Source organism: Monodelphis domestica, chromosome 3, assembly GCF_027887165.1.
Source record: "Monodelphis domestica isolate mMonDom1 chromosome 3, mMonDom1.pri, whole genome shotgun sequence".
Taxonomy (NCBI): domain Eukaryota; kingdom Metazoa; phylum Chordata; class Mammalia; order Didelphimorphia; family Didelphidae; genus Monodelphis; species Monodelphis domestica.
The window spans coordinates 330,064,565-330,078,354 of record NC_077229.1 but is presented as its reverse complement, the minus strand read 5'-3'; the positions used below and the strand labels follow the sequence as shown (position 1 = coordinate 330,078,354).

At 32.3% G+C, this 13,790-nt stretch overlaps 1 long non-coding RNA gene across 2 annotated transcripts in view; it reads right to left on the bottom strand.

The window, feature by feature from the left end:
• LOC103093955 (uncharacterized) overlaps window positions 1-13,551 on the bottom strand; it is a 102,420-nt gene extending 88,869 nt beyond the window's left edge. Inside the window, exons 1-2 of one of the 2 annotated variants that reach the window (XR_464272.3) lie at window positions 13,112-13,551; window positions 9,233-9,422 (exon numbers count right to left, since the gene is read on the bottom strand). This is a non-coding gene — a long non-coding RNA (uncharacterized LOC103093955). Of the gene's footprint in view, window positions 1-9,232; window positions 9,474-13,111 lie in introns of those variants that run through there. The other variant, XR_008917756.1, reaches the window with a different exon arrangement.
• Between the last annotated feature and the right edge of the window lie 239 nt (window positions 13,552-13,790).

Here is a 13,790-nt window from a genome sequence, read left to right as displayed (position 1 = left end):
TCACACAAAGTATTTCATATGAAAGAAAGAATATAACATTTTAGCATCTTTCAATATTCTGTTTTAAATATCAAACACTTTTTTCCCACAATTTCTTTTCTCAATCTGGATTTCCCCTCCATTCTGATTTTCTTTTTGATTTAACTTTTCTTATATGTTCTTCTCATGAGCAATGAATGAAAACTAAACTGAATTTATATAACACTTTGATTTACAAAGTGCTTTCTTCACATCAATCCAGTGAAGAAAGTGTGACACAGATATATAGACAGATGGATAGATGATAGCAAGACATATGGCTGGAGACAAAATAGCTGATAGACTAAGAAAACATTTTTTAAAACATTTACTATTATATAATTTCTATGTTATTCACAAGAGTATACAGCTAAAGGGGAACAAAATAGTACCTTCCTTAATAGACTTTTCAGACTAATGGGATAACAATACAGAATGAGGAGTTGGAAGGATCTGAATGAGGGAAGATATCATAGATGAGGAAGATCAAGGCAACTGTTGAAATGGAAGAAAAATTTAGAGAATAATTGAACTATGATTATATTTATTTTTAGAGTTGTGTGATCTGAAGTTAATAGAGCTGTCAATGGTCAAAGGACCAGAGGATGTAAGAGCTAATATTCAAATAAGTCTTAATCAAGTCTAGTCCTCTTTCTACTACAGATGTACTTCATTTTATTTGCAATTTACTTTATTGCAATACTGTGGAATTACCATTTGTCCAAGAGCATATGCTCACTTAGAGTCTGCATCACATTTTCATAAATCTTGCAATATTTTAAAATTTTCTCACTATTATGATGTCTGCTTTGGTAATCATTATTCAATAATATTGATGTTACTTTTTTAATTTTTTGGAGGGGCACCAAGAACCATGTATATATGTTATGGCAAATTCAATTGATAAATATTATATGTGCTCTGTTTGTTCTAACTGGCAGTTTCCCTTCCCTCTTCCTCTCTTCTGGTCTTCCTTTTCTCTGAGACACAACAGTATTTAACTTGGGCTATCCCTGAAATGATGGATAATTTTTCAAACGGAAATAATGATCAATCAAAGTGGCAAATTTTATTCTTGTCTTATTTAAAAAAAAACTACCAGTAACCCCAAATTTCAGCAATCACCTTGATAAGTCTGTAGTAGTAGAAGCAAAATGTTACACCAACAAAAATAATTACGACTGGCTAAAGGCTCAGATGATAGTTAGCATTTTTAACAAATAATCTATTTTTTTAATTAAGGTAGATATGTTGAGTTTTTAGACATAATACCATCACACTTAATAGTCTACAGGGTGATGTTAAAATAATTTTCATATGCATTGGAAAACAAAAAAAAAATCATGTGACTCACTGTATTTGCATTATTGTAGTGGTCTGGAACTAAACCCACAATATCTCCAAGGTATGGCTATATACTATATTTCTTAATTGAGAGTAAAGAATCCTGGATTATAATAGTGTTTCTTTCACTAATTAGCTTTGTAAATTTACCGAGGTTTTTTTCTGTTTCCCAGATTTATTTTTTCATGAGTGATATCAGGCTTTGTGTCAGATACTCTCTCAAGATTCCTATGATTCTCAAACTTTACCACTCTAATAACAATAATAATTTAATTGTGTTTTGAGAGGAGCAATGGGATTCTCTTCAAGATTACTGCATGAGGGAGGTAATACAAATATTGTTACTTTTGCTTTTCATATGGATAAACTGAGTTGTTTAGGATGAACAACTTATACATACAATAAATGCAAGCTGAAACTGTGACTTGAATTCAGATCTTTTATGACTCTCAATAGGACATGATTTTAGTTACCCAGTTACCTAGTCTAGCTAATGTTTTCTTTGATTCTATTATCTGAAAACTTTGTAATGGACAAATATACATTGATTACATTTATTATTAAAGAAAGTAAAGCCAAGTGTATCAAATGGAATAAAAAGACCACAGATAATATATGTTATTATTATTTTTGAATGGTGATAAAAATTCTAAAATTTTAAAGCATTAATTAAATTACCTTGAAACACATAGTCCCTAAAATATATTAGAAAAGTTGTCTGACAAAGTTGTGATTTAAAGAAACTGACTTTCATTTACTTCCTTTGTTCAATTTTCTAACAAAAATGTTTTGCTTTCTTATTACACAGCCTGCAGTAATAAGTGAAATATAATTCTAATTATTTTTTCCTACCGCTGTATACAAATCAATAACTGTATGCATCCCGAAGGAAACACACTGCATGGTCCTCCAGGTTCCTAATGAATGCAAATAGACTGACCTTTCTCTGACAACTATGAATATTGTTTCACAATTTCACCATTAAAAATGCTGTTATCAGCAATTCATGCTGCAAAACATGGAGCCTCCAAGAGTTGTAAATAACTATTCATTACAATAAAGGAGGAATGCAATGTAAACTTGAAGTTATAGAACTTTAAGGTCTATTCTTTATGCTATTTTAAAAATCTGAAATGGAAATACTGTCTTAAATTTAAACAGTCCACACATAGTGTCCTTTAACCATACTATCAAGTGCAAGTTTAAAATATTTCAATTGACTTAATCAGGAGTTCAGGTTAGAAATTCTGTTACCAGATAGAGTTTAGTGTCTGTAAGAAAAACATTCTAAATTTCTAAGTAGCCTATTGAACTTGCTAGAAAAACATGAATGTCTTCTATTCGAAATATTTACCAAAGTTTTGCTTGCAGAGACTCTTTACCCAGCAGGTACCAATGTCTCATAAAATAGTAACTGCATGCATGGATTTGTGCAATAATGTAATTTTGAAATGATACTGTGAAGTGGAGGTAAGAGAAGGAAAACCCCTAAAATGCATATATGCATTAAGTTGGCCCAGTTCACTATGAGTTAGGTTGGAATTCCAAGCAAATATGCTGAAGTGTGTTCCATTTCCTACAAAATTTCATTATACCCATCAAGATGTCTTATTAAGTGGAATGAAATTTAAATCCAAATTTTATAGGAATGGTGGTTAAATTAGTTAGACTGAGTTCTCCTGGGCATAGATCTATATAGAGGTAAATGATTATACTAGAGTCATAGAGCTAGACAACCAGAAGAATTCAGACATGGTAATGGCGAATAACTTTCTTATTTCCAACGTGATGCAAAAATAAATTTCACACATTCAACACTTCGGTAGAATTCCATGAGAGAGGGGAAGTTGTATTCTCCTCTTTTGCAATAGAATACCTTGGCATGGTTTAGACTTTATCTATCTAGCAGAAAACTAGAGTCATTTCATGCAATCTTTATTCAAAAATGTTGCTTTTATTGACAAAATTTATTCTCAAACCATTTACTTTCTTGTTTTCCCAGGATTTACACACACACACACACACACACACACACACACACACACACACACACACACACACACACACACATATATATATATAATGATATGATAGCTGATTTATCCAACCCCCTTTAAACAAATTTTAAAATTACCAATGCTAAAGAAAGCAACTTAATCAATACTGTTTGCATGCACCACATGTGATGTTTTAAAACTGTGTTAAACAATCTCTTCTTGATGACATCTCCTGAAGATATTTCTACTCGCACACTTGTAATTCTTTCATGTTCAAAATGAATCCCTGCTACATCTCACTCAATATTGATCTTTAAGGCATTTCTCCCAATCCTTTTCCCAGTGTGGTCACTGAACAGTATCAAAGTTCAATAGGAAGATCAGCTGCTCATCCACTTTTTGCTAAAGCAATTTGTATTATAGATTTATTTCAGCAGCAACCTACAGTGGCAGTTGCTGTTTTTACTATTTAAATGCTTTGATTATCCGACCTTGCTTACTTTATCTTTTTAAGTGCATGGGCTCTAAAATTGATCAATAAATGGGGATTCCTCCACAGTATTATATTGAAATCAATCCCAATTCAGACAATTTGTATTTCACATTTATGATTCCATCTGTCTTAATTGTTCCTTTATTTTGATAAATATTTTGAGAATACAAATTTGACTATGTTTAAGAATCTGCTGCATATGGAAAGGCATAAAATAATTCTCATTTTTTCTTTCCTTTTTTAGGAAATTTCCTACTTTACATGTGACCTTTATTAACAATAATAAGTAAATCTCTTCTTAGCCACATAACCTCTAAGCAAACTCTTCTTTTAATGACAAAACTTGAGCTATGAATTCATGTCACCAAAAAATCTGAAACTCATTAATGTACCATATTCATCCTTATGTGATAGCTGAGAGATCCCAATAGGCATTGTCTCCACATATGTAAAAGGCATGTAAAAAGTATAATAAAATTCTTTTATGGGTCAAATTAATGCTTCAGGGAAGAATGAAAATCAAAGCATGTGAAAAAGAATGTAGCAAAAACCTTGTTTCCAAGGTTGAGTTTTGAAAATATTTGGAAACCAAATAAACTTGTTGCACAAAGTAAGAAATGTAAACTTGTTTCCCTCACTGACTCCATTAAACAGAAAAGAAACAGACATATTTCACACCCTCTTATTCATCAGTGGAGAAAAGATTTACTAACATTTGCATTTTGAATGAATGGAAATGTTGTTAACTACAATGTCTCCCTTGAAATAATTTTCCAATCATGATTAAAGAGTCTTCTAGTAAAAACAATAACAACAGAAGCATTAAACAAAAAATATTTTGTTTTCAGTGTTACTTGAGGAGTATTTATCTATAAATCAGTTGTGATCAAAATATACTTTCTTAAATAGAAATCCTCTCATATACCTGTTGCTGCAAGCTATTTGCTGTTTAACTGGTCTAAATTCTAACTCCTGCATCCTGGAAGACTCTGGACTTGAGTAGAACTCCAAAATTTCTATATAATTTTTGCTTTGAATATTTTTAATTCTAACTTATTTTGCAAATCTGTTCTGTGAGTAATGGCATTACAGATATTAAGTTGAGAACTAAATGAAGTAAAATAACTATTAAAAACCCTTTTATTAAAAAAGAAAAACTTTCTAAAATTAAATACTTGATAGATCCACACATTATGACACAGAAAATATGTGAAACAAGAAGCATACTTTGCAATAAACTATAGTGACAATAACAAAGAGAAGTACCAATGATTAGATGTAAATAAATTAAATGCTTAATAAATCAAGTATAAGCATATCTAAAATGTACAAAAAGTATGAAAACATGGCATTTCCAATATAATAATGTGTGTGGCAATAATTTTCTTCCTAACAATGTCAGAAAACTGCATTTTTATGATAGATATTAAGCATGTTCAAATATTCTGAAACACTATCATCAGTTAACAAATAACTTAGTGAATAACTTTTCCTTGACATTAAATTGTAGACTATTAGCTCAATCGTTTGTTTTACTCCCTCTCTGTATTAAATTTAGAAGAAAAAAGGAAAACTAAACTATAAGAGAAAATCATCACCAAGCAGCAGTTTAAAGATTCTTTATATTCAGAAGGTTTGTCATGCAGGAATTTAAGAGAAAGGAAAAAAATTAAACCATAAAACAGTTAAACAAATATTGAACAAATATCAGGAAGTTTAATTACCAAACAGTTACTATTTCACTATTTCCTAATTTTTTTAATACTTAAATAGTACCTTCTACTGTATTGTGGTGAGGAAGAATGACAATTGAGAGCAAATCATTTTCCAGAAAGTTATGTATCTCTGCAGAATGTAACCCTGGAAAGACATGTCCATACTTTTTTCCTCAAGTGGGTAAATGTTAAGAGAGAAGAATCCAAGTTTCATGATGCAGCAGCACAAAGCTGGGAAGTGAAAATTATGTTGCAGCAGAGTCTTGAAAATATGACTGTAAAAGTTAATCAATAAAATGTCTATTCCTGTCTATTCACTAGAGGCCCCAGCTGCATAGCTTCACTCAATCGATACTACAAATTATTACGATTTCCCGGTTCCCACTGGACATTCAGAACAAATCTTTCAAGTGTAACAGGCTTACATTGTGTGTGTGTGTGTGTGTGTGTGTGTGTGTGTGTGTGTGTGTGTGTATGGGTTCAGCTTTTAGTTCATATAGAGATAGTAAAATAAAATTGGAATCTAACATCTCCTGACAATTTTCCCCATATTTTAGAATGAACAGCCTGAGTAACACATAAAATTAAAGTTTATTCTTTTTTTTGCATACCTAAATTTGCAAATTTAAAAAATTTATACAGAAATAACCGAACCAGCTAAAAATGATAAGGGCATCTGTCTCCCTATTTTTACTCCTCTAAAACAGCCTTCTCTCACTGTTCCCACCAATGCCAAATTGTAAAATTCATTTAGCATATAATTAACTGTTCATTAAAAATAAAAATTTTGAAGAGATATTTTTCTTAAAAAGTCAATACTTGAGTACCTTACAGTTACAGCTGTTACCCATTATATTCTCTGTCTCATTTATAAGAAATCTCTATTTTCTATCTTTCACTTTCATGCCTGATATACTAAACTTATTTTTACATATTGAGTTTTAGCACATATTCACAAATTTTTTCATAGTTCCTTTTATATCTGAAGGGCATTTAAAAATAATATGAATACAGACTCCTCCTCCTTTGAAAATGATCCCAGAACATTATGTGCCAGTGAGAATCTCCGCTCTTTACTGCACTACAGAGGCAAACCTAACATCTGTATTCTAGTTTGTAACCATACTTTAGTCTGTGCTTCATGTTGTTCCACCCCTCACTGCTCAATAAGTCAAATGTTCTGATTACCCAGTCCAAAATCGGGAACCTTTGCTTAAGTGGATTGCTATATGAGAATACATAATGTGCTCTCTTTCTTCTTTTGGCAAGTGAACATGTCTATCTCTGACCTATTTAATGCCATATCAAGTACCCATTTAATTCAGAGCCAGAAAATATGCAACTCACTCTCTCTCTGTATATTTGTGTACTTGTCTTTATGTATGCAGCCATATATAGAGTTTATCTACACATGCATGCACATGTACATATACTTGTATATCATCTATGTATGTGCATATGTGTTTAAATGTGAAGATGCCTATCACATGTAACAGAATTCAAGTTTATATATGTATACATATAAACTATTTCTATTTTTACTGATTTTAAAATATTGTCAAACCAGTTGCATTGCATTCCTATAAATATTCTTTGTGAGACTAGATGCTTTGGGGCTAAACAATTCTTAAAGAATAGGTAAATTCATTCTTGCTTGTGCTTTTGAAGAAGATCTCATTATTGTTCAAAGCTTTCATATGAAACAGAATATTTCCATTAAGAAATATTTAAAATGTTGTATTTCTACCAGGCATTTCTGCTGAACTGTGTGAATTGTTTTCCTAATCATAAATTTGCTGGTTAACACTGGAGTAACAAGGAACTCTGAGGTAATAGTCAACATTTTTGTAACTTTTGTGGACTTTCACATCAGGGAAGAATTTAGTGCTTAACTTTAGCAGCAAGAAGATAAACTATAGGAAATAAATTTGGATGAAAGTGTGTGTGAAGAGATATATGGGCATACATGAAGCTTTGCAGATTTTTAATATATACTTTACTAGATAAGTCCTTTTATTTTGGTTATAAAATTTCTAATTGCAGGTAGCTTCATTAGATCATTTCAGACTAAAAGAATTTTGGGAGAGAAATTATGAGTAAAAATCAGTGGCACAAATGGGATGTGTATAGAAGGGGGCATTTGGGAAATGTCTAAGTCTTATTCCTTTGTTTCCTGAGTTTCAAAATGTGGTCTGAAAAGTTCATGAAATGAAAAGAGAATTACTCTGAGTTTGACACTATATTGCTTGTTTGGGTGGTGGTGGGGGAACTATAGAGGAACATTTTGTTTTTTAAAGAAAGAAATTGAATGAAATAAAGTTGAATAGTTAATAAAATGAGATAACATGTGTAAAACACATTATAAAAATCAAATGCTGTCAAAATACTAACTCCTGTTAATAAGAACTCAAAAGACTAAAATTTATATTTATGTTAATATATTATCCCATAATTATTTAATTTTATATGGTTCTAAGTAGAGAATATTTGTGTTTAAGAAATCTAAAAAATGTATATAAGGAGATTTAGTGCAATATGCAATAATATTTTAATAATCTGTGATTTGTAACTGGATCTTTTCTCATATATACAGCTTCCTTTAAGCTTCAGGAATATAGTATATCTAGTGTTTAAAAAATTGATAGGATGAATATGTTCCTATACTCAAACACCCACATATGTGGTAGCTTTTTAGCCTGATAATTCCTCAATATGTTCCCTGAGCAGAGTGAAATACCAGATAGATAGATAGATAGATAAATAGATAGATAGATAGATAGATAGATAGATAGATAGATAGATAGATAGATAGATAGATAGATAGATAGATAGATAGAAAGATATAAAAATAGAGGGAGAGAATGGGAGATAATTGATCTATGATGTGTCACTTTCATAATTATTTTTAAAGACAGTCAAAATTAGAAAGCAGAAAGAATATTTAATTATGAATCAGTTTGTGACTCATGCACAAAGCATAAATACTTCAAGAATAATTTGAGTAAATGTGCTAAAATTTTAAATTGCATTTTTACATTTAATTATGAAGAAAATATTTAGAAAAACACATATTGACTAGATATTCTAAATGTGGAAAATGACTTCTGTCATGGATATTCCAATACAACATATACATATCTATTTACTCTTCATAGTCTCTTAATACATACCTCAGTGGTCTGACCAGAATTTCAAACTCTAAATGTCCTTTAATTTGGTAGCATCTTACTCAGAGCAGCTGTTTTAACAGAAAGAAAAGGCAACAAGAACCATATGTAACCTTTGGACTCCCCAAAGAGGAAGATGAGAATGCCATTGGCAGATAGGTGCTACATAAATAACATTTATTCTTTTTCTTCATTCATTAGCTTTGGAACATTTTTGGAGTGCAAAAAAGGAAAGAAACACCTACTTTCTTATAAAGGACTCAGTCCAATACTTCAGCAGGTTTGTTTGCTTTTAACATGAAGTTTTGGTAACGTGGTAACATACTTAAAAGTTCATCTGAAATTTAAAGTTTTCATGTTCTTGAAGAAAGTAGCAAATTCAGGTTTACCTTTAGGCAAATAATATTGACTTCACTATTTAGTATTCTAACACAAAATGAATTTACTCTTTTCATTCTTAGGATAAAACTTTTGAAATACTGAAAAGCAAAAACTCACTTGAAATCATTAAATTCTTCTTCAGAAGCAATAATACGTTCTCTCACTGTCTTCAGCTCTGCCTGTGATTTTGTACTGTTCTGTTCTTGACGAACTATTTCTGCTCTTTGCTCAGTTAGCTGCTCTTGAGTTGCTTTCAAGCTGGATTCCATTAGATGAAGTTTTTCATCTTGACTGGCAAGTTCTTGGGCTGAAAGATAAAAAAAAAAGAAAAGCATTGCCTTTCTTTAAACCAAGCTAATGCTTTCTCCCCTCACCCCTCTTTTTTGGTTCAAATTTAATATGATATAAGTTTGAGAAAGCTTTAAGCAGATCCTTGTTTTCAGAAGGCAAGCACTTTACTTTCTCATATCTCTCCACATAAAAACACAAGTAAATAAATATGTATCTAAAAGAACAGGTGATAGAGTTCAGTAACGGAGAACTGAAAAAAATGTTTTTTATTCAATCTACTTAGCAAAAACTAGTTAAGAAGTTGGTTAATAGTATTTTTATTAAATTTGCAAATAGTTTGTAATATTGGTTATACATCTGGAAGTATATGAATTATCTCTGACATCCACTTCTGGGGAGTTTTCCTTATCCACCAAGAAAGCAAAATACATACACACTTAAAATTTCCAAGAAAATCTTTTCCATTGAAATATTTTCATATGTAATAGAGTATATACTCTTATGAACTGTAAGCATATTTCCCAAGGTCATCCAATAGATGGCACTCTTTCATTAGACCAAAGCCGACTGTGGTAGAACGCTTCAGGCTCTCAGAAAATAAGTGATTTAAGACAAAGACATTTTTCCTTTGTTCTTTGTTGACCGTATTCGTAGAGATATATGTCTATACATTTTCATTTGAATATTTTCCCCTTAGAAAAATGTATATCTGTCTTTTTGCTATTGCCCCAAAATATATACTTTCAAAGACAAATGTTCCATCTCAGTGATTTTTTTTAACCACCAGCACAGAATGTGAGTAAATTTGTTCACATTCAACTATGCACCCCAATCTTAAGGCATTTTGTAATTTAAATGAATTTTGTAAACATTGTGTTAGAGGGAAGAGCAGTTGATACTATCCAACTCAGAACAGATTGTTAGATAATCCCAAACTCTCAAACCAAAAGAGGAAAGCTATAGAAGTGCAAAAACACCCTTTAGAAGGCACAAATGGATAGTCATCACAATGGGGAGGGCCATATTTTCATACAAAAGGAGCCTCTCTGTCTTTAATGAACCCAGTTTTATGTCCAAAAAGTGGTGTTTATACTAAGTCTCAATAAAGTTGAAAACCAAGGTATTGTCGTCTTACATCAGAAGTATCTTTTACAGGCAACCTCATAAAGAAAATACTCTATAAATATTCTGCATTTATCACTCATCTTTGAAGTTAAATGATACTTCCCAGATAAATTAGATCTAACTGTATCTGATTCTCAGTTTATAGATTTTTGAGGAACTGAAAGCTCAACTTTCAATAAAAATGTGAATGCACGTTTGCTTTGTTTTCCTAAAAATGTTTAAAATGACCAGTTTATTCTTCCTTCACCCCAAAAGGAAATACAGCCTCTACCATTTTTATAACTTAAACCTGCTATATATTAACAGTTTAGATTTGTGCCTCAGGAAACCACAGAGCTAACTCAAACAGCTAAATATTTAACAAGGAAGCACACATCACCCAGAGCTCATCTTTATTAAATCCCAAGTACATGTGAATCTCTCTGAACAAATGAGCTAAATGTTTAATAATTTCAACACATGTTAAAAGTATGGTCAAAAATCCAATAAAGAACTTACAACAAGTTTACTTTCCAAATCTAAACTCAAACCTTCAGGCAAAATAAAAAATAAAAAAGTAAGGCTAAAGCCTTTACTGCTCTTGTCCAATAAGAAAGAAAATCTAATCAAATGAAAAAAAAATCAATAGTTTTTGGTGCCATGTTTTTAGCATTGTTAATGTAGAAGCATTAATATTTTAAGCACAATATTTTCATTTTACATGATTCTCCATCTCCTAGTACCTCTGTTTCTTCTAAAGCAAAACAAAGCAAAAAGCAAAGCTAATGAAAACAAAAATGAGGGTGGGGTGAGGATTTGCAGAATTTTAAGCTGGCCTGTTAAACATCCTGATTTTCAAGGTAGTTTGATCAATGCCATCTCTCAATAGGGACTATATGTTAAGCCATTTCAAAAGCTTTCCTTTTTTTTTTTTCAGAAAGCTGCTTCCAAGAACAGGTTTACTTCAGAATGACAAGGGCACTTGTAGCATAAACACACACACACACACACACACACACACACACACACACACACACACACACACTCACTCACTCACACAGACCCTTCCTTTTCCCAAACATATCAATGCCTTATGAATTTTCTAAGCACTGTGTCCCATCAAATGGCTAAACAGATTTATGTTTCCCAATTCTTTAAAGGGCCTATTCTAATTCATTATATACCGTTTAAAAAGGGGTAAATTATTTTAAGTTTACCTATGCTTTGGACTAGAGCCTGAGCTGATCCCAAGCCAGAGGCGCCAGCAGCTGCATGCTTTATTTACAATCCCTTTGTCAGACTTACAACTGCCCCAGGCTATAACATAGTGTACCTAATGTTCAAACTGGCAGGTAATCTTATGTCAAACATACTTCTTTGATTTAAAGTGATCAATAGATTCTTGTAAAGAGGTAATTTCTCTGATGTTTCCACCTTGCCTTTCTTACAGGTGATTCACACAAAAGCCTGCTTATAGGATGTACGAACAATAAACAGAAAGCTATAATCATGTTTTTTCAGATGTTTCCGGTGCACAACGATTTGGGATCGATACCCTGTGTAATACAATTATCTGCAATGATCTGGGTGTATTGAAAAAGAATTTGCAGCAGACCTCTAGGGGGTTTGATCCAGAAACACGTATCTGGCAACGTGGTGAGGAGTGGAAGAAAAAATTAAGGGGTTGACGAAGGCTGCCTCCTATATAGCAAATGACTTCATTAATACTTTATTTTTGTTAAAAAAAACCCAGCATGTTGCAAAGTTTTACCACATGATGACTTAAAAGTATTAATAATAATAACACTCATGTTTTTGCCATAATATTTGTTGATTTGGAAAAGCAGGCTACAGCAATAATAACAGATATTGAGGGAAAAGGGTCAGTAATATCCCAATAAAATGTAAAATAGAGTATTGGTAAAAGTAAATGTTTGAAAGTTTACCTGGAGTCAGAGCAACCTGGTTTCAGATGTCTTCTCAAGAAAACAGTTTTGGCACTTTGCTTTGTTGCATTTTATTTTTCTCATTTGTAAAATGGGATAACAACTCCTCAGAGTTGATGTGAGTATAATGGTGAGCATTTGTTTACATCACAAAATAAAATTTCTATTTTTTCCATTGAAAATTATTTTATGAATATTTTCTGCTATGAAAAAGTTAGTGCTTTACTTAAACTCTAGACTGTTTTCCACCGCTAGAAAGGTAAAATCTTTTCTATTAGGAACGAATTTGTACCAATTCACCCAAACCATTTGCTTCAAGTTTCTTAAGTTCAAAGGATAGTTTGCACTGTCAGCAAAGAGTTAGCATGTTCAGACTGAAAAAAGACCTTAAACAAATTTTCTGCAAACATCTGTTTGTGTGGAAACAATCCAGTCTTGTTTATTTGGTTTGGGTGAGGATTCTGACTCTGTTTCTGTATCCATTCTAAAACGAAGACCCACACTGTGGTTCCCCCCCACACACACACACTTTTTCATCTCTCTAATGATATGTCCACAAGCTGGGAAATTCTCTGTCGACAGGCTCCACCACCTTCCCTTGTAGTAATGGCACAATTTGGTGGGGTGGGGGAGGGGAGGGTTAGTTCATTATTACCTGCTTCGCCTCAAAGCACTGCGGATGCCCATCCAGCAGTTCCTGTTTTAGCTGCTGAATCTTAGCTCTGACTATGGTGATATCTCTTCTCTGGTTCCTTTCTTCACTGTGTCCTGGATCCTGGCTTCCAGTTTCCTGACCACACTGTCAAGATGCCTCACCTCAAATACTCTGACTTTGATACCTTCACTTGCCTGCAGGAGACCAACCTCTGACTTTCTTAGAGGGTAACATCTTTTACGTATAGCCTGTGAAGACAAAAAAAGCATTCCAATAGTCCCCTTTATGATGTACTTTTTATATTGCATCCTGCTATTTTGAGCTATAGGATACAGGAGATTATAGAGCACCTCATTAGCAACTGGGTCAAGTATCCCCATCTCCTCCAGGATCAAAAACTTAAAGGGACTTTCATTTTAAAAAAGTCTGCTGAAGAAGAGATTCAACATTACACTAAATACAGTATTAATCAATACTTAAAGGTTCAAAGGCAAAAGAAAATATTCCACATAATTCTCAGGGAAGGAGAAGGGAGACTAGATTGATCAAAATGAATTTTTTTCTTTTAAAATATGAAGAGGGATTTGATGAATAAAAAAGTGTATTTAACCTCTGTAAGCCAATACCTACAGAGTCTGGGATGAGCTCTAAAGCAAACCACATTATTGTGGCACATGGG